This window comes from Trichechus manatus, unplaced genomic scaffold (genome assembly GCF_000243295.1).
Source record: "Trichechus manatus latirostris isolate Lorelei unplaced genomic scaffold, TriManLat1.0 scaffold00056, whole genome shotgun sequence".
Taxonomy (NCBI): domain Eukaryota; kingdom Metazoa; phylum Chordata; class Mammalia; order Sirenia; family Trichechidae; genus Trichechus; species Trichechus manatus.
The window spans coordinates 3,788,880-3,816,771 of record NW_004443992.1 but is presented as its reverse complement, the minus strand read 5'-3'; the positions used below and the strand labels follow the sequence as shown (position 1 = coordinate 3,816,771).

The 27,892-nt window shown below is 40.3% G+C and overlaps 1 protein-coding gene across 1 annotated transcript in view; it reads left to right on the top strand.

The window, feature by feature from the left end:
* The first annotated feature begins 10,545 nt into the window (after nucleotides 1-10,545).
* The window catches only part of HECW2 (HECT, C2 and WW domain containing E3 ubiquitin protein ligase 2), a 438,203-nt gene continuing 420,856 nt past the window's right edge, over nucleotides 10,546-27,892 (top strand). The window contains exons 1-2 of the mRNA XM_004378178.2: nucleotides 10,546-12,888; nucleotides 19,782-19,833. The gene's annotated coding sequence lies outside the window, so the exon portion shown is untranslated. The remainder of the gene's footprint in view (nucleotides 12,889-19,781; nucleotides 19,834-27,892) is intronic.

Below are 27,892 nucleotides of genomic sequence, written 5' to 3'. Positions count from 1 at the left end.
TAAGAATTTTGATCCAAGTGGAAATTATAAATTTATTTCACGTATCTGTTCATCAACGAGAAAAATATGCAACTATATTGTATATTTTGGATTATTAAAACAGTTTCTTAGATACATAACCAAAATATTATCCTCTTTGAGGAGTCTCTTTCCATATCTTTTAGTTTATTTTGACTTCTCATCCCAAGAAATTGTGAAGATATATATTCATTCAACAAACAGATTAGGGGCTCTTCCTATATGAGTATCATTGAAAATGCTATGGCATGGTAGAATTAAGAAAGATACTGAAAAGATGAAAACAATAAGAAAGTAAGAACCATGTAGAAGAAACTATTTAAACAAGTGCAGAAGGAATCTGAGCAGGTAAGTGATCTGACTACGAGTGGAATTAATTTTAGATGTCTTAAAGAAATAAAACTTTAAAAATTAATCTAAAAGTTATCATATTTTAACCAAAGAGACAATATGCTATGGTGGAAATAGCACTAGACTATGAGTCAGAGACCTGGTGCTAGTCTTTGTGGACGACTTAGCTTTTCATTGCTTCAATTTCCTCACCTATTAAGTTTGCACGATCGTGAGGATGGCGCAGGACCTGGCAATGTTTCTTTCTGTTGTACATGGGGTTGCTATGAGTCAGAACTAACTCAATGGCACCTAACAACAACAACATTAAGTTTGCATAATAGTGGAACTAATGGATTGTTTTACAGCTCAAATGAGAAGTTATATGTTAAGGTTACTTGAAAAGCACCACTTTCTTTGTTAATAATGCAAGTGTAATCTTTTTTTTCTTTCTTTCTTTCTTTTTTTTTTTTTTTACTGTGCTTTAGATGAAGGTTTACAAAACAAACTAGCTTCTCATTAAACAGCACACATATTGTTTTATGACACTGGTTAACAACATCGCGACATGTCAACACTCTCCCTTCTCGACCTTGGGTTCCCTATTACCAGCTTTCCTGTCCCCTCTGCCTTCTAGTCCTTGCCCCTGGGCTATTGTGTCCTTTTAGTCTCGTTTTGTTTTATAGGCCTGTCTAATCTTTGGCTGAAGGGTGAACCTCAGGAGTGACTTCATTACTGAGCTAAAAGGGAGTCCGGGGGAAAGTGTAATCTTTTAAAAAATGCCCCCTGATTTAATTTTCCTTATTAGTAAGCAGACCTCTTTCCTCCATCCTGGCCTCCATTAAGAATTAACAGTGATGCTGGATTTGGGAAGAAGCACATACTGCAAAGGAATTGGAGAACCCAGAGGCCATGTTTCTAGCCAAGGGAAGCTCCAGGTAGACAGAAAGGGGAAGTAAAAGGAAAGGCATCTCCTCTAGTTCCAGTGCATTAAGGGAGAAAGCAAATAGATCTGCAGTGTGATAGACGTGTCCCCAAAAATATATGTCTCTTTCAGGTTTTGACCCAGAGGGAGTGGATATGTTAGGGTAGGGACTTTTGCCTCAGTTTATATTTAAGGCTTAGTAAAAAGATTGCCTTACGGTTTCCCCTGGCACCAATCTCAGGGCAGCTGCTTTAAAGTAATTTCAGGGTATAATGTAGTTTTTGTTGTTAGTTGCTGTTGAGTTGATTCTGACTCATGATGACTCCATGCGTGCAGAGCGTAACTGTTCTATAGGGTTTTCAAGGCTGTGACCTTTCAGAATCAGACTGCCAGGCCTGTCTTCTGAGGAGCCTCTGGGTGGGTTTAAACTTCTAACCTTTTGGCTAGTAGTCAAGTGCTTAACTGTTTGTGCCACCCAGGGACCTACAGTGTAGTTAAAACCTGTTGCTATCAAGTCGATTCCAACTCATAGTGACCCTATAGGGCAGAATAGAACTGCCCCATAGGGTTTCCTAGGCTGTAATCTTTACGGAAGAAGACTGCCACAACTTTCTCCCAAAGAACAACTGGTGGGTTCAAAGTGCCAACTTTTCAGTTAGCAGCTGAAGCACTTTAACCACTGTACCATCAAGGCTCCTTATCCACAGGTATAGGAATTAGGATTCACAACACAATTCAATCCGTGACAGATGCCCACCATAGATACTCCAATTCAGAAAAAACAAAAAAAAAGACAGGAGGCACACAGCTATCTCTTGTCCAGAGTAATTCTGAAAACTCCTATGGTAGGCACTGTGATGCATCCCTGCCTGGAAGTTAGGAAAGTTCCATGATTAAACTCTGGTTCTGCCTTTAGGGAGGATCAGCCTTATCCACTGTTTTCCCTTTCACCCTCTTGGAGGTTCTTTCCTTCCGATTATCCTTCCTGGACACATGAAATAAACAATAAGAGAAACCTCCTTGCGGGTTGTACAGCACTCAAAGCCTCCTTCCTGCACATGGAAAATTCTTCTAAGTCTTGAACTGACAAAGGATCTTTTAGTCTGGGATCACAATTTCTTTGGTAATACAATTTTCTCCAAAGCCCCTTGTTTTGGATTGAATTGTGGCCCCCCAAATAGTTTAGAATCCTAACCCCTATACCATGGATGTAATTGTTTGGGAACAAGGCTTTTTTGTTATGATAATAAGGCTATGTCAGTGTAGGGTATTCTTAAACTTAATCACTTCTGTGTTATAAAACCAGCAGGTTAGGCACAGGAACAAGCACAAAAGGGGGAAGATAGATGCCATGTGAAGATGGACCAGGAACTGAGGAACACTGGGGCTACAGGAGCTGAAAGAGACCAGAATCTTCCCTTAGAGCTGAGTTCAGACTTCTATCCTCCCAAACCGTGAGTAAATACATTTCTCTTGTTTAAAGCCATCCACTTGCGGTGTTTGTTACAGCAGCATTAGGAAACTAAGACACTGCTAAACAGACTTCTATTTACTTCTAGTCAGTTTCATGTGCCAGTAACTACACTAAAGTTTTTTTTGTTTTTTTTTTCTAAACATAATTCTTAAACTCCCAGCTTAATGGTCACTTTGAAGCTATATAATCATACCCTTAAATCTGATCCTTTCCATTGCTGAGTTTTCCTGGGCCTTTTTCTCTCAAAGCCTTTTAAAATCCCATCTCTTACTGTTTGAGATCTAAAGCAATCAGCCTTGCCACCGTTGCAAAGTCCTAAATTTCTAACATCTCTATTCTCTCATTTATTTGTGAAAACTGGCCACTCTTTCCTGAGCTCATCTTTTTTTTTTTTTTTTTTTTTGGGATACCTTGCCTTATGCAACCAATAGTAGCCATTATTGACTAATTGATTCCTTTCAATCACTTGCTTTAGAGCTGCTGACTCAGTAAGAATAAGGTGAGCTATAAGTTATCACAGCAACATTCTACTAATTGCTTTGCCACTGCATATCATTATTGCCATCTTTCTAGCTTCCAATACTAGTTGCCTTGCTGCCTGCTGTTGAACTCCTAAGCAAATGCCACATATCTTAGGTTTTTATTATAGCAATACTCTTCTTCAAGGTACCAACTTCCATTGTAGTCAGGATCATTAATACTAGCTTCTGTAATAACCCCCAAATCGAAGTAGCTTAACAGTTTAGTTCTCGCTCATCTCACAGTTTCATATCAGCCAGATAGCTCTCCTCCATGTGAGGGCTCAAGGATCTAGTGTCCTTCCATCTTGAGATGACACCAACTCAACACATGGCCCCCATGGTCTCCAGCAAAATAAGTCCACTGAATTCTTAACCTCCTCAGTCAGAAGTCTCATACATTGCTTGTGCTTATATCAAACTTGCCAGAAGTAGTCGTATGACTAGCCTAAATGCAAGGGAGACTGGCAAATGTGGAGGATCATATGGATATTCTGAACATTAACACTCTTTGCCACATCTTCCTTATTATTTTCTCCTTCCTTCCCTACTCCACTAGAATATAAGCTTCATGAGGCAGGGATTTTGTCTGTTCTATTCACTTTTGTATCCTCAGAACTTAGAAGAGTACCTGGTTCATAGTAACCCATTGCTGTTGAGTCGATTCCAACTCTTAATGACCCCACAAGAGAGACTAGAACTGCCTCATGTGGTTTCTAAGGAGTGGCTGGTGAATTCAAACTGCCGACCCTTTGGTTAGCAGCCAAGCTCTTAACCACTGTACCACCAGGGCTCCAGTTCACAGTAGGTGGTTATTAAATATTTGCTTAAAGAATATATGGAAGGGAGAATCCAGAGATTCTTTCCATTGGTAATGGGTGAGAAATTGGAAGAAAACAAGAAAGGATTTGAGCAACCAAAATTCATGTAGTTATTCACCAAATCTCCTTCCTCCCAGAAACCATTTTAGGCAAAATTCCAGTAAGAATATTCATGTAGTCTACCAATTCCATACCAGACCAAAAGCAGGAATTTAGAAAGAGATAAGAAAGATTATCAAAAAAAGAAAAAGTGATAGGCGATAGCTAGGAAAGATGTAGGGTTCTAAAGAAAAAGTTACTCTAAAAGAGTGTCAAAACCACTGCAAAAACAACAACAACAACAACAAAAAAACTATAGTAGCCTGAGGACATTGAATGTAGGGTCAATGTCATGGATTGAACTGTGTCCCCCCAAAGTATCTGTCAACTTGGCTAGGTCATGATTCCCAGTGTTGTATGATTGTCTACCATTTTATCATCTGGATGTGATTTCCCTATGTGTTATAAATTCTATCACTCTGATGTTAATGAGATGGATTAGCAGCCGTTATATTGATGAGATCTATGAGATTAGATAGTGTCTTAAGTCAATCTCTTTTGAGATATAAAAGAGAGAAGCGAGCAGAGAGACATGGGTACCTCATACCACCAAGAAAGCAGTGCCGGGAACAGAGCATGTCCTTTGGACCTCAGGTTCCTGTGCTGAGATGCTCCCAGACTAAGGGAAGATTGCTCAAGGACCAAGACAAAGACCTTCCTCCAGAGCTGACAGAGAGAGGTAAAGCCTTCCTCTGGAGCAGGCGTCCGAGTTTGGACTTCTAGCCTACTGGACTGTTGAGAGAATAAACTTCTCTTTGTTAAAGCCATCCATTTGTGGTATTTCTGTTATAGCAGCACTAGATGACCAAGACAGTCAAGAACACTTATACCTACATAGCTCTTAAGGGCATCACTGAATCATAGCCTAGTAAATAAATGATGTGCATTATGAAAATAGTGGGTTAGTTATGTTTGGTATACTTTGTTTAAAAAGGCAGAAAAGTTGTAATGCATTTAAGAATATATTTGGCACTCAAATGAGTATCATCAGTCATGCCCCACATTCCCTAGTTGTAACTAGTCATTTATTCCTGTATGATGATTGATAGATGAAACACTACAGGAATGAACATCTCGAGGCAATATTGTGCGTAATTAGTATTTCTGCAATTGGAAGATCCCACTCCCTGAATGCTGCGCTGATTAGGCCACATTCAGATTATCACATTCAATGGGGGGCAGTCCAGGTGCTGTGGAGTCTGAAGCTTATACAACTGAGAGCCCTCCTTAAGAAAAGAATACACATAGCAAATACAAGAGGTACAAAAAATAATATTTATTTGGAATAAAAAATTACAACTAATTATACCTTTTAAAGAGCTGACAGATACCAGACATCACCAAATTCAGAAAAATAACATAATTAAAAAAATTGCTTGCTACCTCTCTATAATACTTTTTCCCTACATATTTTGGCTACATACTCTGATTTCTGCTTTATATGAAAATGATTTTGTCACAGTTTTCATAGTTAATAGAGATATTTCAGTCTTTCTGCTGGCATAATTGCTCAAAATTTGTTTTTGTTATTGATGGTTCAGAAGAGTTTCTTTCCAGTCCACAACTCATTATTGAGAAAGACACATACATTTTAAGGATTCTTGTAAAATTTGAGAAAATCTATTAAATTTCTTTCACATATAATGAATAAGATTTGGGAGCATTTTCCATGTTCTAGTTTCTGGATCCACACATTTCAAACACTGTCTACTGTATTACCCATGTTTACTTACCTGCTGGGTTCTTAAGTATGCATTCATCTGGTGTTATGATCTCTGGCCCTCCATCTTCCTGTCACAACACTGAGTGATCCAGTTGACCTAGGCCCTCGAGTAGTGAGAATAGATGTCAGTGTCACAGTGGGCTGAAATGACTACGAATCACATAAACTTATCCCCTTTAACCAAACTAACTATCTCCAGCTCAACTTCCCTTTAGCCAGATCCCCAAAATGCCTGCAGCTACTCCAATGCCTCCGGATACAAGGGAAATTATGATAGAGGGGAAGTTAAGGGTGAAAAGAGATGTCAGTCCTTAAGATTAAAATATATTAGTTTTGACACTTTTACAAACACATAAGACCATGTGAACACATTTCTAGGGCCCCTCTTGTGGTGTTGGAAGGGGCCTACAGCTTAAGGTTCTTGGATTCTGTCTTTGGGTTTGGCTTTGGACATCATGTTTCAGGAAGACTGTTTCCAGACTGAGTACATCCATAGAAAGGCGGTAACTAGGATGGTGAAGGGCTAGGACACTGTCATATGACCGATGAGCAGTTAAAGGCCACACAGGGATCTTGGAAATGAGACTACTCGAGTGGTTCACAAGTCTGTCTTTAGGACTTCGAGTCCTGTCAGGTGGAAGAAGAACTATTTTGACTCAAATTAAGGAATACCAGTTCCAAAGCAGAATTCACCAGCTTGTGAAGTACTGAGTTCTTACAGAAATGGTTCAAAAGGAGGCTAGGTGAGAACCAGCCAGGGATCCTGTGAAGAGACCTATATAGGGTAGTGGTGGTGATGGAGGATGAGAAGTCAGATATGAAAGAACTTAACCTTTACATACTTGAGAGTCAGATTTTAGGATGACTTTGGTTTTAATCTTCTTTGATACATTAACCTCAGTTTTAATGGTTGGATATGTAGGAAGCCATAAAGATAGATGGAGCTGCTTTTAAGGGGAGAGAAAGTTTTTTTTTTTTTTAACCTAAGGGCAGCAATAGTGATATTATTAGCTCTATATTTATGCTTTTTATTTAAAGATAGATTGTAAGATAGTGGTTAATCAACAGAGGAGGTTAAGGGTTGCAGGTGTGGGGTTGCTGGGTCTAGGAAAAAAAAACTCATTGCCCTATAGTTTCCAAGGAGCATCTGGTGGATTGGACCTGTTGACCTTTTGGTTAGCAGCCGTAGCTCTTAACCACTATGCCACCAGGGTTTCCACCAGGTCTAGAGCAAGTTGTAAAAAGAGAATATCATGTGGGATGCCCATTCTTCCAGTAGGAACTAGACTAGGATGGGGCAGCAGAGAGAGGGGCATGGAGGAATATACATCAGTTCTGTGGAGTAGCCTAGCCATGAAGCCTGGGATGGATAGACTCGGGAATAATGAGTCAGGGCTCTGTCGTGGCAGGTGACAGAACACAATTGAAACTGACTTGAGGAAATAAAAATGGGGAGGATTTATTTGTTCTAGGGGTAGAGTTCACTTCAGACCTTTGCGCCTCAACAGGCTCAAAAGACGTCTCTAGGATGCCCTGTTTCCCTCAGCTTTCCTTTCCTTGATGTTGGCTTCATTCCCATGCATTGGTGGCCCTTGTTACCACTGGCTCATAGCCTTCCAATTTAGTTATACTAGTTTAAAGGTTTTTTTTTTTTTTTTTTTTGTCCCCCTGAACTGATCCAGCAAAGCCCCAGATTGAGTGCTTGGATCAACATAACCATCCCTGAACCAATCACTGTGGTCTGAAATGTGAAGACTGGCCAGTTCTGGGGGGTGGTGGTGGGGTTGTCAGTGTCCTGGAACCACAAAGACTCATTGTAGATGACAGGGAGGGATGGTTCCTAAAGGAAAAACTAATCGCCATTACCAGAAAAAGGGTATATTCAACACTATACTCACAGAACCTCAAATAATGGCTATCCATTATTTGGGGGAAAGCGTGTTTTGGGACTTCATCTAGAAGGACATAGTTAAACTGTAAAACCAAGTAAATCCTTCCTATATCTTTCCATTTCACAGCTATTTTTTCCTCTAAGTATGACAAGGTAAGTTCGTGAAGATGCTACTGACGAAGTAAATAGAAGGCTGAGAATATTAATAGGATAATTCTTATTTTTAGTGTCCGCTTTAGGCAACGAAACCCAGAGGACTTTGAACAATTTTTTAATCGTGACCACGCCCCATATAGGTGACATAGAGTAGTAATACTCTGATGTCTTGCCCTTGAGGTTGGGGAAACCGAGGCATGACACTCCCCATTCAGTTTTCTGGGGGGATTTAGGAACACTCCTGCCTGCATGACCTCAGAGGGTCTCCTCCATCCTCCGCGGCCCTCCCAGAACCCTCACGTCCTTCAGCTTCGCAGGAGGAGAGCAGCTCAGGGTCCGCCGCAGCCTCAGACTCGTCCTCCGCGCAGCTACCCGCGCCCTGCCCTCCCACACCTTCCTCTGGGAGGTCCAGCTGGCCAGGTCTGGCTGCCCCTCTCGTCCGGTAAAGCTTCTCCTCGGCCAAACCGCCCCCTCGGCCCCAACGTGCAGGAAGCCCCCAGGCCAGCGCCCCGCAGGGCGGAGCTGGCAGATGCCACCGAGGCGTCTAGCGGAAGGAGCGCCGGCGTGTCTGGGGGTGAGGAGGCCGGACCCTTGGCCCTCCGAGGGCCAGGGCTGGGGAGGGCGGCTGGACACGCTGGGCAGGAGGAAGGTAGCGGCGGGAGGGAAGCAGGGCGAGCCGGCGAGGAGCGGCGAGAGGGGGAGCGGCAGGCGGGCCGGCGCGCTGCTGGCGGGCGGCGCCTGGAGAGCGAGCGGCGTGGAGCCGAACACCGCAGAGCCGCTCGGGGCCGCGGCTCTCGGCCGCACGCCTCCTCACAGCTCGCGGACCCCCAGCGCCCTCCCGAGCGCGTGCGAGAGACATGGCTTCGCGCGCCTCCGCTGCTGACTCGACACAATCGGCGGGTCTCGCGGGGGGCGCGGCGTAACCTCGGGAGTGGGCGGTGGCTCGGAGCCGCCTCGGGAGTCCCGAGTGTCGTTGGGAGCCAAGGAAAATGCCAGCAGCACAAAGGCGAGCCGAGACCCATCCCGCTGCGGAGAGCGGCGGGAAGAGCCGTTGACGGGGCGCGTCGGCGCGTTCTGCTTTTGGGCCGCGTCTCGCTCTTTGCCGCTCCGGGTGCAGGGTAGGCGGGACGGCAGCGCAGTCTTTCCGCTCCGTGGGAGCGGCCGCCGCAGCCGGGAGCTGCGTGCGACGCGCGGCGGCGCCCCTGGCCTCCTTCTTCCCGGTGGCGCGCGCAGAAGGGGTAGGAGGGCGCCGAGGCCGCTGGCCCAGGCGACTGCGGGGGCGCCCTCCCGCCCCGCGAGCGTGTTCGTACCCGCAGCCAGCATCCGCGGGCGCCGAGCCCCAGGTGAGTGCGCGGCCCGCGCCTGGCCCTGGCGCCGCAGGTACCGGACAGCTGGAGGTGGCTTTGTTTTCCTCCTTCGCGCCCCGGCGCGGCCATTCATTTGACATTTCGGCTTCCGCTGCCCTGAAACGCGGGTGAGAGGCACTGGGACGTGTTTGATGGTTTAGTTATCCCAGGGAGCTGGGACTTTTGGGTCCTTCTGAGCATCACTGGAGGGAGAGGCGATTTCACTTCCTTTTTCATTTCGAGTGTGTTGTGAACATTCTCTGCAGGGCTTGGGGCCTGGAGAAAACGGGCTGCAGATTTAGACGTAGGTGTTTTTCGAGGAAGTGCAACTGCAGAGGTCTGCTCTTCATGCCTTATCTTCTCTATTAGCCGTGCGTTTATTGTTGTTGCTGTTTTTTTTTTTTTTTTTTTTTAAAGAAAATCTGTCCAGGCACATTTTTTTTTAGCGTTGGAAGTCTTTGGAGTCAATGCAGAGAGCTCACAGTTTGAGTTACAAGGGTTCAATTGATGTTAAACTTCGAGGAGGACGGCATCGGCGATCATTATAAATAGAGGTGGACTGCAGGCAAACTTCACGGGAGCCTTTAGCCTTCCCGGGTACTGTATCTGCTCACTGTCCTAGAGTCAAGGGACCTCTGGTTTCTTATTGTCAGAGTGTGAAACTTGCCTTTTCTTGAATAGTTTTCTATAATTTGTCATTTAGAAGAAACCATATTTTAGCATAATTAACGGAGTCCTCAGACCAGATGAAATGTCATGTGTTCATTTGTCCATTTTATGATTTCCTTTTTACTATTTCTGTTATTCCCGCAAAGACTCATTTCTTCTGCCTAGAGAGGGTTTTTTTTCCCCCTCCAGTTTTTCTCTTCCCAATAGATGGCTTTATGTACTGAGAGGTTATCTTTAAAATGACACTGGCATTCCCTATAAACAAAGATCAGTTATTAGGCTTAATTTTGGAGTTGTTAAAGAGGCCTGATCTGGATGAGGATATTGTCAGTAGCGTGAAAATCTGGCATTTGTTAATCTGTTTGGTCATCAGAAGATTCCTGCAGGGATTGTTTATATAGAGTGGGAGACAGATGGCATCCCTAGCAGACAGGAGAAGCCAGGCATAAAGGGTCATTGTATTCCTCAGAAATTATCCACTTCACTGTTGGGAGGTGGGGCAGGGTGGGGTTGAGGGCGGGGAAGACATAATTTTGACCTCCCAAAGGAGACATTGTAACCTTACCATTCAAGCACTGTAATTAATTAATTTCTTCTTTTGACCATTTAAGACGTCATTCAGCCGTTTGTCTTGATTATGAGTTTGGCACAGTTTAGCCTCAATCGTGGTTATGTGAGGCATTTTAAACAGGCATATAACAAAAATGTCTTTGAACTTAAAATTGTCCTAACATTTTAAGAGGGGAAAAACATTATGTTTCTTAGCTCTTGTATGGCCAAGGTGTCATACAAATGACTCCTTAGAATCATAGATGGAAGGACTTATTTGATCTTGTATGTAATGAGGTTTCTTCTACTATCTCTCTGACAGGTATTTCCTTAACCCCCAGCATTTGTCGTCAGATTCTCAGTTATAAACAGTGCTCTACTTCTATAGTGATTTAACAGCCAAAGACATTTGCTTTATCATTCCCCTCCATCACAGCTTTGGGTAGCCTTTGGCAATGAATCTTTATGAATGACTGTGGATCAGTGAAGAAATCAAAGTCATTCTAAACACTTGAAATAAGCCAGCTGGAGCTTTCCTTCTACCAACATTGTAGATACTCAGTGTGGTGTAGATTGCAGTTAGATGACAAAGTTGGTCATCCCTCTTTACAGTGTGTCTTTGGTGATAACCTCTTTATTAATTTGAGGGAAAATATTCCTATAAATTAATACTCAACAAGACACAGGACTAAGTTTAATGAAAAACATGTTTAATGTTTGGCCCCTCTGAACAGGAGGCATGAAATAAAAAGTAAGCATTGACTCTTTAATTTGGGCAGTATGATCTTGGGAGAGACGCATATCTTACATTTTTCAAAGCGTTTTGCGCTGATCTTAGCAAAAGGCAAAGAAACTAAGTTGTTACTGTACCTGCGGACAGATGCTATGGACATTTGTTCTGGATGGATGTGCTTTGCAGGAGAGGTGGCTTTTGGGTTCTGTCCAGTTTCAGTCTTTGCCCTGGCACTAATGAGAGGCTCTAACATTCAAAATACTTGTTAACTCTGTGACTGGTATATATGTATCCTCTCTCCAGGTTTCTGTCTGTATGTGAAATAAGCCTTGTAGAGGAACTAGAGGCTCCTTGTCTCGTGCTTGCTGTGGCCTGGATCCACATTCTAGTGCTTTGCCACCTGCTTTCCTGGGAAAAAATGGAATTACTTTTGTGTGATGTGTTGGATAGGGAATGTCAGTGTTGAGTGAAAATCTTTCAGCGCTGTTGTCAAATACCAGGTCTGGGGCTGAAAGAGAGAGGACTAGGCATATTTGAAGTTGGTTGACCTAACAGGCAGCAGCCAGAGATTGCTTCATTGTACCAAGGATTCCTCTTGAATAAGGATGTGAGCAAGGGATTAGAAGGGTGACCAGACCTCCTGGTTTGCCTGCAGCAGTTCCAGTTTCTTTCTATTGACCTATCTTAATTATCAAAAGTGCCTCCTTTCAACATTTAAACATGCCCTGGTTTGGATGATAAAGTATATGGTCACCCTAGGTATTAAGAAATCTTTACTATTTTCTTCATCACCCTTCTCCTGACGTTATATTTTGTGTCTTGTTTTATTTCAGTTTTTCGTTTGTTAAATGCAAAGATAAAAAGAATAAGAAAAATTTAAATAGGAAACAAGGAAAATAGAAATAGTAACGAAGATGGAAGAATAATGTAATTGATTGCTTGTCATCTATTTCCACATACAGGAAATAATATAGTTTTATCCTAAAGTGTGTCTATTATGGCTCTAAGCTGTGTCTTCAGGCGCAATATGCACAGTAAAAATCAGCATTTACCCTGGTGGCACAACGGTTAAACACTTGGCTGCTAACTGCAAGGTTGGCGGTTAGAACCCCCCAAGTGGCTCCTCGGGGGAAAGTCCTGGCGATCTACTTCTGTAAAGATTACAGCCTAGGGAACTCTGTGGGGCAGTTCTGCTCTGTCACATGGGGTCACTATGAGTCAGATTGGCCCAACAGCACCCAACAACATTAACCTAAGACTGACACAGATTGGGACAACTCTTGTGATTTGGGAGAGCAGCTTCCACAAAACGTGTCTGCAGGCCTGACTGATGTGTGGCTCTTGCAGATGTGAATGCAAGTTTCATAATGTATTATTTGATCTAGGTTTTGAATACTCTGCGAGTCCAGAATGCAAGCACTGTTGTGAAGACCTGGCTCCACATTCTTCTAGTTTCCCAGCTCTCTGGGCCACAAGGATAAAAGAAGGGCCTTTGTTTCCTGTGGTCTCTTCTGACTTCCGTCTTGGATTTGGGCCTCAGCATTTCATACAGAGGGCTTACAGAGAAGGAGAACTTGGTGTGTTTGTTTATTACGTGAAAAATCCCACCAGGATTTGAGATTGTGTAGTTGACCTGGTGAGTACTTGGTTTCTGTACCAAAGCTCAATATATGAAAACTGTGGCACTTACTTCTGCAGTAGTTGTACTCTTTTGCTAAAGAATCATCAGTTTGAAATAGTGCACTTACAGCGCTGACCAGTAGGTGTTACAATTGATTATGGCTCCACTGAAGTTCTCAAAAATTTGGGCAGCATGCCTGAATAAGAAGAAACTTATGTAACTCCTATGTAAGTAGGGTGATCATATAATATTTCTTTCCAAACCTGGATACTTTGAACAAAATATTATTATTTTTTGGTGAAAATATACACAGCAAAACATACACAAATTCAACAATTTCTACATATACAATTCAGTGACATTGGTTACATTCTTCAAGTGGTGCAACCATTCTTACTATCCTTTTCCAAGTTACTCCGCCACCATTAACATAAACTCACTGGCCCCTAAACTTCTCATTTAACCTTTTGAGTTGCTGTTCAGTTTGATCCTATATAGATAATTCTTTAAAAGAGCACAGTGCTCAAGGCAGACATTTTTTTCTAATTAAGCTAAACCATTGTTTGATTTAAAGATGATCTCGGGATAGTTTTGATTTAAGGTTTAAAGATTATCTCAGAAAAATAGTTTTTTTTTGGGGGGGTGGGTGGGGCAGGGATCATCCAGCCTCAGTGGCTCCCCAAAGTCTGGATACCATGAGAACCTGAAATTCTGTCTAACCTGGATACTTTTGAGAGTAAAAGGGGGTAATAACTGGAAGGGATGCCCAATCAACAAGTATATACTAGGCCTTAATTCTGACCCAAGTCATTAGCTTTTGTATGAAGAATACACATCTGTTGGAAAACTGTACTTTGTTTTTTCTAGATTTGTTCAACATATATATTCGTAAGTGTGCATGCATATATGTATACGTGTGAATATGTATACACTAACATTGATCATATATGTCTGTAGATATGTGTATTATGGGATGAAATAAATAAACCACTTAAGATGGCCTAGTCATATGGAAAATTGTGGCCTTTATCATCTCTTTCATGGACTGATTTCTTAACTAAGCCTTCTGCCTCCATCCTTTTCAAACTTCAAATCATCTTCTGATCTCCCTATTTTATCTAGTTCTAATACTAATTTGTTGGCGTCATTTTCTTTTTTAAAAACTTTTAGTGGCTCACTAATTTCTATTTAATTCTCAAAGTAAGATCCATAGACAGTTTGGCAGTTAGAGAAAAATGTAAAAAAAAATCATTCATTCATGTAATATTTATTGACCATCTTCTGTGAATCAGTCTCAGATCTAGCTGTTGGGGATATAATAATTAACAAAACAAAGACCCCTGTCCTTGCAGAGTTTTCCTTCTATTGGGAGCCGGGGGTGGGAGGCAGATAATAAACCAAATAAATCAGTAAATTATATAGCATGTTAGAAGGAGATGAGTACTTTGGAAGAAAGAGTAGAACAAGATAAGCAGGATAACTAGAAAAAGTAGAACAGGATAAATGTGATTAGAGTAGGCCTCATGGAGAAAGAGACATTAAACAAAGACATAAAAGGAGGTGAGAGAAGATATTCATGCAGATATCTGAGGGACTGTTCCAGGAAGCGGGAACAGCCAGTGCAAAGGACCAAAGACGGCAATTTGTTGGGCTGTGTTCGAAGATTCTCAAGAAGACCATCATGATAGAGTGGAATGATCAGGGGTGAGGAGGAAATGAGACCAGAGAGTTGGTGTGGCAGAACATGTAGGGCCTTGAGATATGAGAGTAATGATGATTTCAACAGAAATCCCATTATGTTCTTTAGATTCACTATAGTATTAAATATATGTTTGTATTGCAAGGACTGCACTGATCAGTGTATAAAGCTTACATTTTGTGAATGATGCACTTCATCAAGATTAATATAATTTTTATGCCATTTGCTTATTTATGTGTTAAAATAGCATATTTTGTTGTGGCCATTTTTAAGTCATATCCCCATTCACAAAAATAGATCAGTGGCTCAAAAATGGTTCATTGAAGTAAAAAAATAGTGATAAAGATAGTAATGTAAATGCTGCAGTTCAGAATGTCATAAACATACATGAATTGGATCTCACTGAAAATATGAAACGTGAGTCTGTATGTGTACAGACAAGGGAATCTGTAGGAACGAAGGTTTCAAATAATAGTTGAAATTGAAAAGTGCAAATGAAGTATGACAATGACTATCTCAAAAGTTTTTTATTGGACTTGCCATCCATTTGCTCCCAATCTCCAGTTGTTGCCTGTTGTGAAACTTTGTCCAATAGTGGCATGAAGCCATGGATGTTTTTGTGTCATTTTCAAACAAAGCACAGTGGCTTCTCTGTTACACTATTGAAGTTATCCAGAACAAGCACACAATAGTGCTTTCCTTTACAAAATTAATGTATTATATTGCTAAAGGTAAGTGAGAGACCAAAACTCTAGTAGTGTCATTAAAAGATCCTTGTAGCAAAAATAAGTATGAGTCATATTATTGAAGAGACACTTTGAAAATCAACTGGAAAGACAAACATTGTCCTTAGAGAGAAACCAGAAGTTATTGACAAAATTCCTTTGTCAAATGACACTGTTGGCTGTTGCATAGTATCAGTGGAGTAGAGTGTGGAAGAGCAAAGCAGGTATTTCACTTTATGGTTGGATGAAACCACTGGTGTCATGCAGAGAATGAGTAAGCTTTTGGCATATGTTCAGGGAGAAGTTCTTGGTGATGCTTTGTTCATTTATCACTGAAAACCGGTGCTGTAAAGGAAGAGATTTTTCTTTTGGTTAACCATTGTTTATGAAACTGGAAAAGTTGCTCAGGACAGACAGCATCAGTTTCATGTACCTGTAAAAAGGTAATGGCTTTGTGAAGAATACAAGTTGCACCTAGAAGCCAATCCACATGTTACTCAATTCACAGAGAGAGATGTAGTGCCTTCTGATCTGAGGAAATACTAAAGAAAATAGTGAAAACTGTGAATACAGCCAAATTGTGGTCCCTGAGTATATGAGTCTACTGTGCAAAGTGACGGGCAAAGTATAAGACTGCTTCTCTACGCTGACGTATGCTAGCTGTTTGGGGGAAAGGTGCTTATATAATATTTTATCTGTGGAGTAAGGTTAAAAATGTTTCTTCATGACACTGGTTAGAAACTAATTCTGTTAAATTAAGTGGCATATGTCAGTAATGTACTCTGCCCACAGTAAACCATGGCAAGGACAGGGTGGGGAGGAAGAATTGTTAACAAATAGAACAGTCTACCACAATCTTAGACTATGACTTTTTTTTTATTAGAGAGTGGAAGTCCGCATGGACAATAAAGGATTAATGATGTAATATTCTCAGTAATGGACAGTCCTTTAAATAATAAGCATATTATCTTTCATTGACCCATTGGGAGAACAAAAGCTCAAAGTAGTAAAACTTAGATCCAGTGAATTTTGGTGAGGAGAGGGTGCAGGTGTACACTTGGCATTTGAGAGCATGTAGGTAAACATAGTGGAAGAAACCCAGGCTTTTAGGGTTCTGCATTAGGACTCTAGGTGACAGTGGGTACAGGGAGAAGGAGGTGGAGGAGTATGAAAATCGGAGACAGTGCTTCTTATACTTTTGCCTTAGGCTTGGCTTTGTTTCAGACAAATGGAATTGGTACTCAAAGGCTTTCAGGCCATAATCTAGATCTCCTTTGGTCGAACCTAGAAAAAAATAAATGATCTCCAGTGGTCTTTGGAGTCCCTGGTGATGCAAATGGTTAATGCGCTTGGCTGTTAACTGAAGGAGTCCTGGTGGTGAAGTGGTTAAGACCTATGGCCCCTAACCAAAAGGTCAGCAGTTCGAATCCACCAGCTGCTCCTTGGAAACCCTATGGGGGCAGTTCTACTCTGTGGTGGTTTGAATCCACCCAGAGGTGCCTTGGAAGAAAGCCCTGGTGATCTACTTCTGAAAAATTAACCATTGAAAATCCTATGGAGCACAGTTTTACTCTGACACACATGGGGCCGCCATGAGTCAGAATCGACTTGATGGCAACTATTTGGTTGGTTGGTTGCTAGTGTCTTAGATTCTCCCTGCAGAGGCTCTCCCTCTCTTCCTCCCTTTCTCCTTCCTTCCTCCCCTCCCCTCCCTTTATTCTTTCTAGCTTCAAGCCATTGAGTTGGCACCTTCAAGCAAGAAGAGAGCTTGAGAGCTTATCTCCTGTATCTCCATGTATTTAGACAGATATCTGCACTATCTAGGTTAAGAGGAAAAGGACTTCTAGAGAAGGGGAAGTTAAGTATCATGCTCATCTAACACATGCTAATGTGCAGTATCTGGTAACAGCACACATTTAAATTGAAACATCCATTCTTCAATAAAGACTTGTTTCCTCATTTTTGGACTTTAATAAGATGGAGACTATCTGATCATTGTCTTTTATCTAATAACCCTTCTACACTCATGGCCATTATTCAGTTTTAAGAAAGAAGTCATTCATGCATTATTCATTGACAAACATATATTGAGAGCCTCATGTGTGCCAGGCTCTACACTAAGTACTGGATATAAAAGAGGTTAATAATCAGATATCACCCTGCCCAGAAAAAAGCAGAGACTAGTGGGAGAGACAGGCCGCAAAGGTATAAATAAATATATAACTGCAAAGCAAATGTGGTGAAAATAATAGCATTTGTTAAATCTGGGTGGTGGTATATGGACAACTGTTATATTAACTTCTGAGCTTTTCTATATATTTGAATTATTTCCTAAGTAAAAAATGAAAAACAAAAACAAAAAACACCGTAGTTGAAAAATATGATAATTGCTGTTAGTGTAGAGAGGAGAATAGAGTGTGACAGACTTCCTTCGGGTGAAGTGGTCAGGGAAGACCTGCCGTGTAATTCACCACTTGCCTACATGAGAGGGATGAGGATGATTTGGACTGGGCTCATGGAGGAGTCACAGAGATGATCGATGACAGAGTTGAAAAGAAGACGTATGACAATAGTCTCAAAAAATGAGGGTGCTGAGTAGCAGCAGAATGCTTAACCTGATGTGGTGTTTTCGGGATCTTTTCCTTAAATTTATAGTAATTTTTACACAGACACATTCTCTTCACTTCTCCCTTGTGGTCAACAGCAGGAAAGGCAAATGATTCAGGTTAGAGTGTCAGAGGAAAACTGAATTTTTTTGTTCAGCAGTTGAAAAACAATTAGGAAGAATCTGAGAGGCAAACCAGTTCAGCCTTCTTTTATAGAAATAAAAACCAAACCTGTTGCTATCGATTCCGACTCGTAGCGACCCTATAGGACAGAGTAGAACTAACTGCCCTATGGGGTCTCCAAGGAGTGGCTGGTGGATTCGACTGCTGACCTTTTTTGGTTAGCAGCGAAGCTCTTAACCACTCTTCAGTATTCTTAACAGGTGGTCATTAAGTTCTTAGGAGACAGTTTCCATGCTTCTTCCACTCAGAGTAGGGAAGGGGGGCTGAGTGGGACACTCTGGTTTCCTTTAATTAGGCAGGTGTTCCATAAATAGCCCAGACTCATCTCTGCTTTAGTGCTTTCACCACAGGAAGGACCTCCCATCTGGAATGCCCACCAATTCTACTTACTCTTCCTGCCTTCTTCTCTGTTGCCCTTCTGTATAAAAGTTGAAAATAGACATTTTCATTTTTTTTTGTTCCCCTCAGCCTACCCTTCTGCAGAATATAACATTCCTATTAGTGAATGTGGAAACCCTGGTAGCATAGTGTTTAAGTGCTACAGTTGCTAACCAAAAGGTCACAGTTTACATCCACCAGGCACTCCTTGGAAACTCTATGGGGCAGTTCTACTCTGTCCTGTGGGGTCGCTATGAGTTGGAATCGACTTGACGGCAGTGGGTTTGGTTTTTGGTTTTGGTTATTAGTAAATGTAGCTTCCCTTGACACTGATTGACAGTAAGGGTAGGGGTAGAGTGAGTATCATAGTCTTCTGGAAAGCATTGGAGAAAAGCGTGTTTAGTTTGACATCTTCTCCGCAGATGCTGATATGCCACCCCCTTGAGAATCACTATTTTATAGCAATTAAGATCTTAATCATCTGCTGTTTTAAGTGGTTCACTAGTTATTTTCTTTCAAATTAGTCTTCTTGCCAGCTCTATTTTAAGCTTGGCTGATGCCACTGTCTAATGCTCAGTATTGATCATGTAGTGAATATACAATAGCCAGTGCATAATGACTGGAGTAACCATCTGTTTCTTCCTCATGGACCACTATGAAATGTTATTATTTATAAAATCAGATATTAAGCTGGCACAGGATGCCAAAAGACTAACTAATGGCAGAGAGTCAAGTTCTAGAGGTCTGATTCATTCAGATAATTCTATCTCAGAAACGTCCTTTTTCTCTTGTAACTCTTCTGTGTCGTGTGCCGTCGAGTTGATTACAACTCATAGTGACCCTATAGGACAGATAGAACTGCCTCATAGGGTTTCCTAGGTTGTAAATATTTATAGGAGCAGATTGCCAGTCTTTTCTCCCATGGAGTGGCTGGTAGATTCGAACCTCTGGCCTTTCAGTTAGCAGCTGAGCGTTTAACCATTGTGTCACCAGGGTTCCTTGTAACTCTTCTAGCTCCTTGCTATTCAGAGTTTGGCCCACAGACTGGCAGCATCAGCATCACCTGAGAACTTGTTAGAAATGCAGAATTGCCAGCCTCATGCCAGACCTACTGAATCAGAGTCTGTATTTTAACAAGATCCCCAGATGTGTTGTATGCACAGTAAAGTTTGAGAAACATTGTTCTAGCTTATCTAAATTCAGGAATGTAGAAGAGTATTTATCTTCAAAGAGAAGTGAGTCTGGAAATGAAGACTTCATCAGTCCTTGGATGAGTCGTCTGTGCTTTGTGGCCTGAAATTATGCTGTTTCATGTAGGAGCTTGCCAGGCCAGAAGATGCCTTTGCGGAAGTATCCTGGAGTAATTCAGGTAATAGATGATACTTAGATGTTAATCATGATGATGTACAGGAAGCTGAATTACTTGTTGGAGTGAGAAATGAGAAGATGTTGGCAGAGTTAGAGAAACATGGCCATGCAGCCTAAAATTAAGGGATAGGAGGAAAAGTCTTCTCTTTATGATTAGGAAAAAACTTCTAAGTCCCTGGATTTGAAGTTTAAAGACTTCAGGGCCAGCAGGTAACAGATGAAACCAGTGAGTGTGCTTTGGATGGAAACCTTGTGGAATGATGAGATCATGGTGTCCGGGGGAAGCAAACTTCACCAAAGGAGAAAGGAGATGTCCCTTCCCAGTTCAGCAGATAGTTGCCACATGGAAATTTGTGCTCAGCATGGCCAAATCTTATGATTTTTAAACAAAGCTAAAAATGTAATTTTATGTAAAATCGTTTGATTATAATGTTGGCAAGTAATTAAAATGTTTAAAAAAAAGCAGAGTTCAGGCTAAATAAGATTTGTGTGCTGCCTGTATCAGTCTTGCAGCCCCTGCTCTGGACCAGTAGAACAGTGAGGTGGTTTTTTGAGTGCAAAGCGCTAAGAAGAGGCAGGGTGTTTTGGTCGTCTCAGGGACCAGATAGACCTTTACTAAGTAAGAGAAATAAAGAGACATAAAATAAGGGAGCTGCATGTGCTTTTTTTCAATTTTTTTTTATTGTACTTTAGATGAAGGTTTACAGAACAAACAAGTTTCTCATTAAACAGTCAGTACCCCTATTGTTTTATGACATTGGTTAACAATCCCACAACATGTCAACACTCTCCCTTCTCAACCTTGGAGGACTTTTTTTTTTTTTGGTGAAAATATACATAGCCAAAGGTACACCATTTCAAAAATTTCTACATGTACAATTCAGTGACATTGATTACATTCTTCCAGTTGTGCTGCTCTTCTCACTATCCTTTTCCAGATTATTCCATCACCATTATCTTCAACTCACTGTCCCCTAGGCTTTCCATCAAACCTTTTGAGTTGCTGTTGTCAATTTGATCTCACAGAGATAATTCTTTTTTTTCTTTTTGTACTTTAGATAAAGGTTTACAGAATAAATAGTTTCTCATTAAACAGTTAGTACACATATTGCCGTATGAAAATGGTTAACAACCCCACAGCATGTCAACACTATCCTTTCTCAACCTTGAGTTCCCTATCGCCAGCTTTCCTGTACCTTCCTGCCTTCCAGTCCTTGTCCCTGGACTGCTGTGCCTCATTAGTACTGTTTTATTTTATGGGGCTGTCCAATCCTTGGCTGAACGGTGAGCCTCAGGAGTGACTTCACCACTGGGCTAAAAGGGTGTCTGGGGGTCATACTCTCGGGGTTTCTCCAGTCTCTTTCAGGCCAGTAAATCTGGTCTTTTTTTTTTGTGTTAGAATTTTATTCTACATCCTTCTCCAGGTCTGTCCAGAACTCTCTGTTGTGATCCCGGTCAGAGCAGTCAATGGTGGTAGCCGGGCACCATCTAGCTGTACTGAACTCAGTCTGGTGGAGGCCTTGGTAGCTGTGGTCCATTAGTCCTTTTGGACTCATCTTTTCCTTGTATCCTGTTCTCTTCATTCTCCCTTGCTCCCGAAGGGGTGAGACCAGTGGAGTATCTTGGATGTCAGCTCACAGACTTTTAAGACCCCAGGTGCTACTACCAAGGTAGAAGCTGCATGTGCTTGATGACCTAATTTAAGATACATGATTCTGAAGAATCTTAGTAACTAAACTGGTGATTGAAGAGAAGAGTTAGGTACCTAAATGAATAAAATTTAGGTTCTATAAATTTTTTTTGTAGATTATTGCCCTAAGATGCTAGATATGCCAGTTTTTCAAGAAAAGTCAGAAATAGAAATTTTTATGTGAAATTTTCTTATTTTAAAAAGTGGGAAAATAATTAACAAGTTTTAATCAACTATGTGCTGTCCCAACCAAGTAAGATTTTAAGTTAGATTTGTGAATGTGATTGAGGTCAAGAAAATTGTGAATTCAGAGTGTAGCCAGTTTGATAGATGCCGCATAAATGGTATGTCTAGGATATTTTAAGGGAATGGACTAAAGTGATTATGATCATAACATTCCTAATCTTGGAAAGGACGCTATGGATCATCTAGTATATCCATTTTATTTTATAGATAAGGAAATGGGACACTACAAAATTAAGTGACTTTCTACATTTACAGTCACTTCTTTTAGTATATAGTGCACTACCTTTGGTACTATGCAAAGCAAGCTAAAGAGGAACAGTGCCAACCCCTCCTTCTTAGAATGCATTTGGGTTCCTCTTGTGTTTTTATTAATAATAACTTAGGTTTATGTAGAACTTGTCTAAGCTTTCGACACATTATTAGGGTGGACCAATCACTAGAAAAGGACATCTGGTTTTGTAAAGAAGAGGGTCAGCAGAAACAAGGGAAACCCTAAATGAGATGGATTGACATAATAGCCACAACAGTGGACTCAAACATACCAACAGTCATGAAGATGACAATGGGACTGGACAACTTTTCATTCTGTTATACATAAAGTCACCATGCCCACTCAACAGCACTAACAGCAATATAGAACTTCTCCTTTTCCGTGTTCTTTCACACGTGTTATCCTCTATGGTTATCACAGTGGCAAATTATAGTGTAGGTTATTCACATTTGGCAAAGAAGAAACTGAGTCCCGTAGAAATTTGGTGACTGATGCAAGTTCACACATCTAGTTAGTAATAGTCCATTATAATTTATCCTCCAATTTGGGACACTTTTGAGAGTGATACTTACACTGGGACAGCAGGTACACTTGGTAGTGTGGGACATAGGGTTACTGTCTTAGTTGTCTAGTGCTGCTGTAACAGAAATACCACAAGTGGATGGCTTTAACAAAGAGAAATTTATTTCCTCACAGTAACATATACTAAAAGCTCAAATTCAGGGCATCAGCTCCAGGGGAAGGCTTTCTCTCTCTGTCAGCTCTGGAGGAAGGTCCTTCTCATTAATCTTTCCTTGGACTAGGAGCTTCTCCACGCAGGAACCCCAAGTCTGAAGGACGTGCTCAGCTCCTGCCACTGCTTTCTTGGCGGTATGAGGTCTCACTGTCTTTCTGCTCACTTGTCTCTTTTATATCCCAAAAGAAACCAGCTCAAGACATAATCCAATTCAGTAGATTGAGTCCTGCCTCATCAACACAACTGCCACCCATCCCCCCTCATTAACATCATAGAGGCAGAACTTACAACACATAGGAAAATCACATCACATGACAAAATGGTGGAAAATCACATAATAGCGGGAATCATGGCCTAGACATATTAATACACACATTTTTGGGGGACACAATTCAATCCATGACAGTTACCTTAGTGGTAAAGCTGATATTAGGATATGATCTCCTTATTTGTCATGTGAACTTTTTTTTTTTTTTTATCATAGCAGGAAAATAAAGAATATGATGACATAAGGATTTTCTAAGAGAAAAATACATACGTTCCTAATACACCAGAAGGATACAAAAGTATCCGGTGAAAAAGTAGACAGAAGGCATATCTTGGATAGTTTTTGGTGTTTGTATATCAAGGAGAAGTTGACATTTGAGATAAAGTTTTCATTTCTATTTTATTTCTTAGGTTTTTGCCTAGTGCTTTTTTAGGCTCTTTGTTTTCTCCCATTTAATTTTATAATTTTATTCATGCTTCTAGTCTCCATTTTGCAGTAGGTAGGAGTGGGTGAAATTAAGTACTGTGAGTTTTTAAGTTGGCAGCACGATTTGAGATGTTTTTAGGACTCAAGGGAATACAAAAATAACTACCACATCATAGAGAATTTATGTATTTATATATATTTATATATACATATATATAGCGCCTAATGACTTCTTTCCCAATGTTTTAAGAAACACATACTTGACTTTGAATGCAGTTATAAAAGTTCTAACAGATCCTTAGATAAATTTGGAAATAAAAGATAGTGAGAGAGAACAAGTGAAGCAAAATATGAAAAATCTCCAATTGAAGCAGTTCAGTGGTTCTCAAGGAAATAAATTTGAATGATTGCTTTTATTAATTATTTTTAGATATGCATAACATTAAAGTGAAACAGTAAAAGATTTACTGGACAACTGAGATATATAAGATTGAAAAATTGTTTTCTTCCAAGCTTTAAGACATAAAATATTCTATTTCTGAGTTTCTAAAATGTGAGATTTTCTTTAGTGCTTCTAATTATCATCGAGAGAGGAGTGAAATTAATCTGGAGCAGATTTATTAAGGTACTCTGTTACTGACATCTTTATTGTATGAGGTAAGGAAGCCTATGATTTTTGCCAAAGAATATAATTAGTTTCAAAGTTTCTTTGTGACAGTAACCCATATCGTTGTTAAACCAATAAACTAAACCTGTTCCTATTGAGTTGATTCCGATTCATAGTCACCCTATAGGACAGAGTAGAACTGCCCCATAGGGTTTCCAAGGAGTGGCTTGTGGATTCAAACTGCCAATTTTTAGATAGTAGCTGAGCTCTTAACCACTGTGCCACCAGGGGTCCATATCAATGTTAGGTACCAAGTAAGTCTGGTTGAACACCCTGAAATTATGGAAATATCCCATTCTGGCACTTGCCATTTACTTCTCTTAGAGCACTAGGTTCTGTAGGTGTATGTCCTGGTCTGCCTTCCAGGTTATTCAGATGACAGATTTGTTAAATGTTTTACTGTGACAAGCAAGGGTCACCAGTTTATAACTCTTTTCAGTTAGCAGCATCTGCTTTCTTATTACCTACCAGATATCTGCTAAGCTGATGCCTCATATTTTGATATGAAACAAATAGCACCCCACTTCTGGTACCAATTTCTGCAACAATTTGGGTATGAACTAAGATGCTGTAATAGTTGTTGTGTGCCATTGAGTTGATTCTGACTCATAACACTCTATAGGACAGAGTAGAGCTGCCCCACAGGATTTCCTAGGCTGTAGTCTTTATGGGAGCCGATCTCCAGGCCTTTTCTCTCACAGAGCTGTTGGTGGGTTGAAACCTCTGACCTTTTGTTTAGCAATTGAGCACTTGACCATTGTACCACCAGGACTCCTTTGCTGCAATGGACAGTACCCCAAAAGTGGCCCAATAAAGGGAGAAGCTTATTTCTCTCTAATATTTCTGTCATATTTCTTCCTGAGGTAGACAGGTAGTCCAGGATGGATAAGGTCTTTCAATGCTGCTCAAAGAGATAGTTCAGGGTATCCTGGGTTTTTTTTGTTTTTTTTTTTTAACTTTGTTGTTCTGCCATCACTTAGGGTGTGGTCTTATCTGCGTAACTGAAGCTGCCCCAGTTCCACATTTGTGTTCCAGCCTGTGAAGAGGGAGAGAAGCAAGTGACATGGAAGTTGCACATATCACTTTTGCTCATGTTCTGTTGGTTAGAACTTAGTCTCATGACCATGCCTATACTGAAAGGGGACTGGCAGATGTATTCTCCAGCTGGCTGGCCAGTAACTGTTATTAAGAAAGAAGGAGAGATTAGATTTTGGGGAACACAAAGCAATCTGCCACAGTTCTCTGAATTTTCCTTCCTTCATCTCTAAAGTAGTGGTGATAATAATATCTACCTCAGACTGTTATCTTGAGGGTTAGGTGGGGAAATACATATAAATTACTTACACAGTCTTTGGCATATAAAATATGCACAATAAATGTTAGCTTTTAACTATTAAAATATTTTTCTAACGACAAGGGTAACTTGTTTTTTTGTTATTTAATGCTTAAAGAACTCTCAAGCAATGTTTATTTTGGTTCAAGAAAATTGTACTGTTTAAAGTAGTATCAGACACTGAACTGGAGCCCTGGTGGTGCAGTGGTTAAGTGATAAACTGCTAAGCAAAAGATCAGCAGTTCAAATCCACCAGTCGCTCCTTGGAAACCCTATGGGGCAGTTCTGCTCTGTTCTCTAGGGTCGCTATGGCACTGAACTAAATATGTAGAGACCACAGATATTATAGAAGCATAGCATCTAGGTTTTTTGTTTTAGCTTTTTTTTTTTCTTAAATATATTATTAATGGCACAGCCTTTCATGCTATCTCTTTGAATGGTTTTATGTAGATAAACAAAGTAGGTTTTGAGGTAAGTAGCCCATTAGAGTAATTTAATTTCACTTGCAAAAATTTTAGTTTTTTTTTTTTTCTTTTAAAATGGGTCGTTGCTAGAAGCAATTCATTTATTTGGCAAGATAATCTAAGCATATGGATTTGCTGCAGAAGTGAGAATTCTGAAAGGCCTCTGTAATTTTAAAGGTTGTTTTCCTGATATTTGGCTGGGGACAGGAATAAACAAATAAAACCTCTTACTAACTTAAAAAGAAAACTTTTTGATTGAAATTTTTAAACATATACTGAAGTAGAGAGAATTTGCTAATATTTTAAACTTCCTGAGTTTGAAAGTAGGGAAAGTAATCTAATATCGTGTTTCTTTGAGTATAGTATGTATTATTGCCATTAGTAGATACAGTGGAACCTATGAGAGCTGGAACTCAACCGGACTGCCTTGTTTTTCTGGGTATCGCTAGTTTTCTGCCTTTGACAGACCACTTTTTATTGCTCTGTTAGTGGAAAATATTTGAGTCTTCCTTTTCTGACAGGTTTCCATTTCATACAAGCTCAAGGTCTTGCAGATTTTATTGTGTAATGAAACATTTGAATCCGTTACAAATGATTGTCTTTAATCTTTCATAACTAATTATTATTTTATAAAGAAAGATAACTTTATGTTAATTAATTAATTTCAGCCTGTTAATTGCCAAAGATCACTCATGACAGTTTTTTAAAGCAGTTCTTAACAGAACGCAGTTTTTGGTAAGGAAATGAAGATGAAAAGTGACCAGGAAGTTACTGAGGGATTTTCATTAGTTTTGTAAAATGGTACGTTAATTTAGCTAAAGCAGAGTCTACGAAGTGAGGTTTATGAAGGCTGTAAACACTGGAGTATTTTCCTTGGAAATGTGTTTTAAAGATGAGGAAGCTGACCTTTATATCTGTCTGTGCATGAGTCCCCTACTTTCTTTGATGATCAGGACATAAGAAAAAAGCAAGTGAAGAACATGTTAAATGTTATTTTTTGAGCATTTCTGAAGTATGTTCATATGTTGCAAAATAATCCTTCCTTGGTTTGCGGTTTCTTGGGCAAAATGCCAAAAGAGAATATGTGTGCCATGTGCTTTGTCATCATCAATTTTAGATTAAATCCCCCAAATTTAGCTTGAGTCCTTATTGATTTAACTTGCAACTTTCGATTCTTGATTTCTGGACTAGCTGCTGTCTTATTTTGTGAGTGAACTTAAGACCACCTTTAGATAGAATGAGAAAGTTATGGGGCTCCTGTGGTCACTGGCCTTGTAACAGCTAGGTTGGACTTGGTTGTTAATGTTTTAGGCTTTTGTTAACTATCTCTGTGAAGAAATAGTTAAAGTGCTTGCCTCGGGAAAAAAATCAAACGCAGAAATAGAAATTAGCATTCAACCTGCAATGTATTGTCTACTAGTCTAGTCTCCTCATTAAACTTTTATTTGATGCTCTATTTTATTTTTTAAATATACTTTTTGACTTGATTTATATAAATTTGGAATATTGAATGCATAGTTTAGAGATTACTGTCATCTCCACCAAACTCCAAGGGTAAGTTATTAGAGGAAACTTCTGTAGTAGGAGGCATGAGGTTGAGGAATATAAACTTTATTGGAAAAAATGAGGTTAAGAGGGAATGAGAAAAAACATTAATAAATGTTAAAAAAAACTTCTCTTTCTCCCACCTTTTAATTTTGATTAAGTTTTCAAATTGCAGAAGAGTTGAAATAAAAAAAAAAAGCACTCATGATCTTCATCTAGGTCAATCAATTTTTAGCATTCTGTCATTGTATACATACATACATATATTTTCTCAGCTATTTAAAAGTGAGTTGTAGAGGTCTCCGGCAAGATGGCGGTCTAGGCAGAAGCACCACGCCGTCCCTCCACAACAAAGATCCGAAAAACTAAGCCAAACAGAGAATCAACAATCCTGAAACCCTAGATTATCAAATG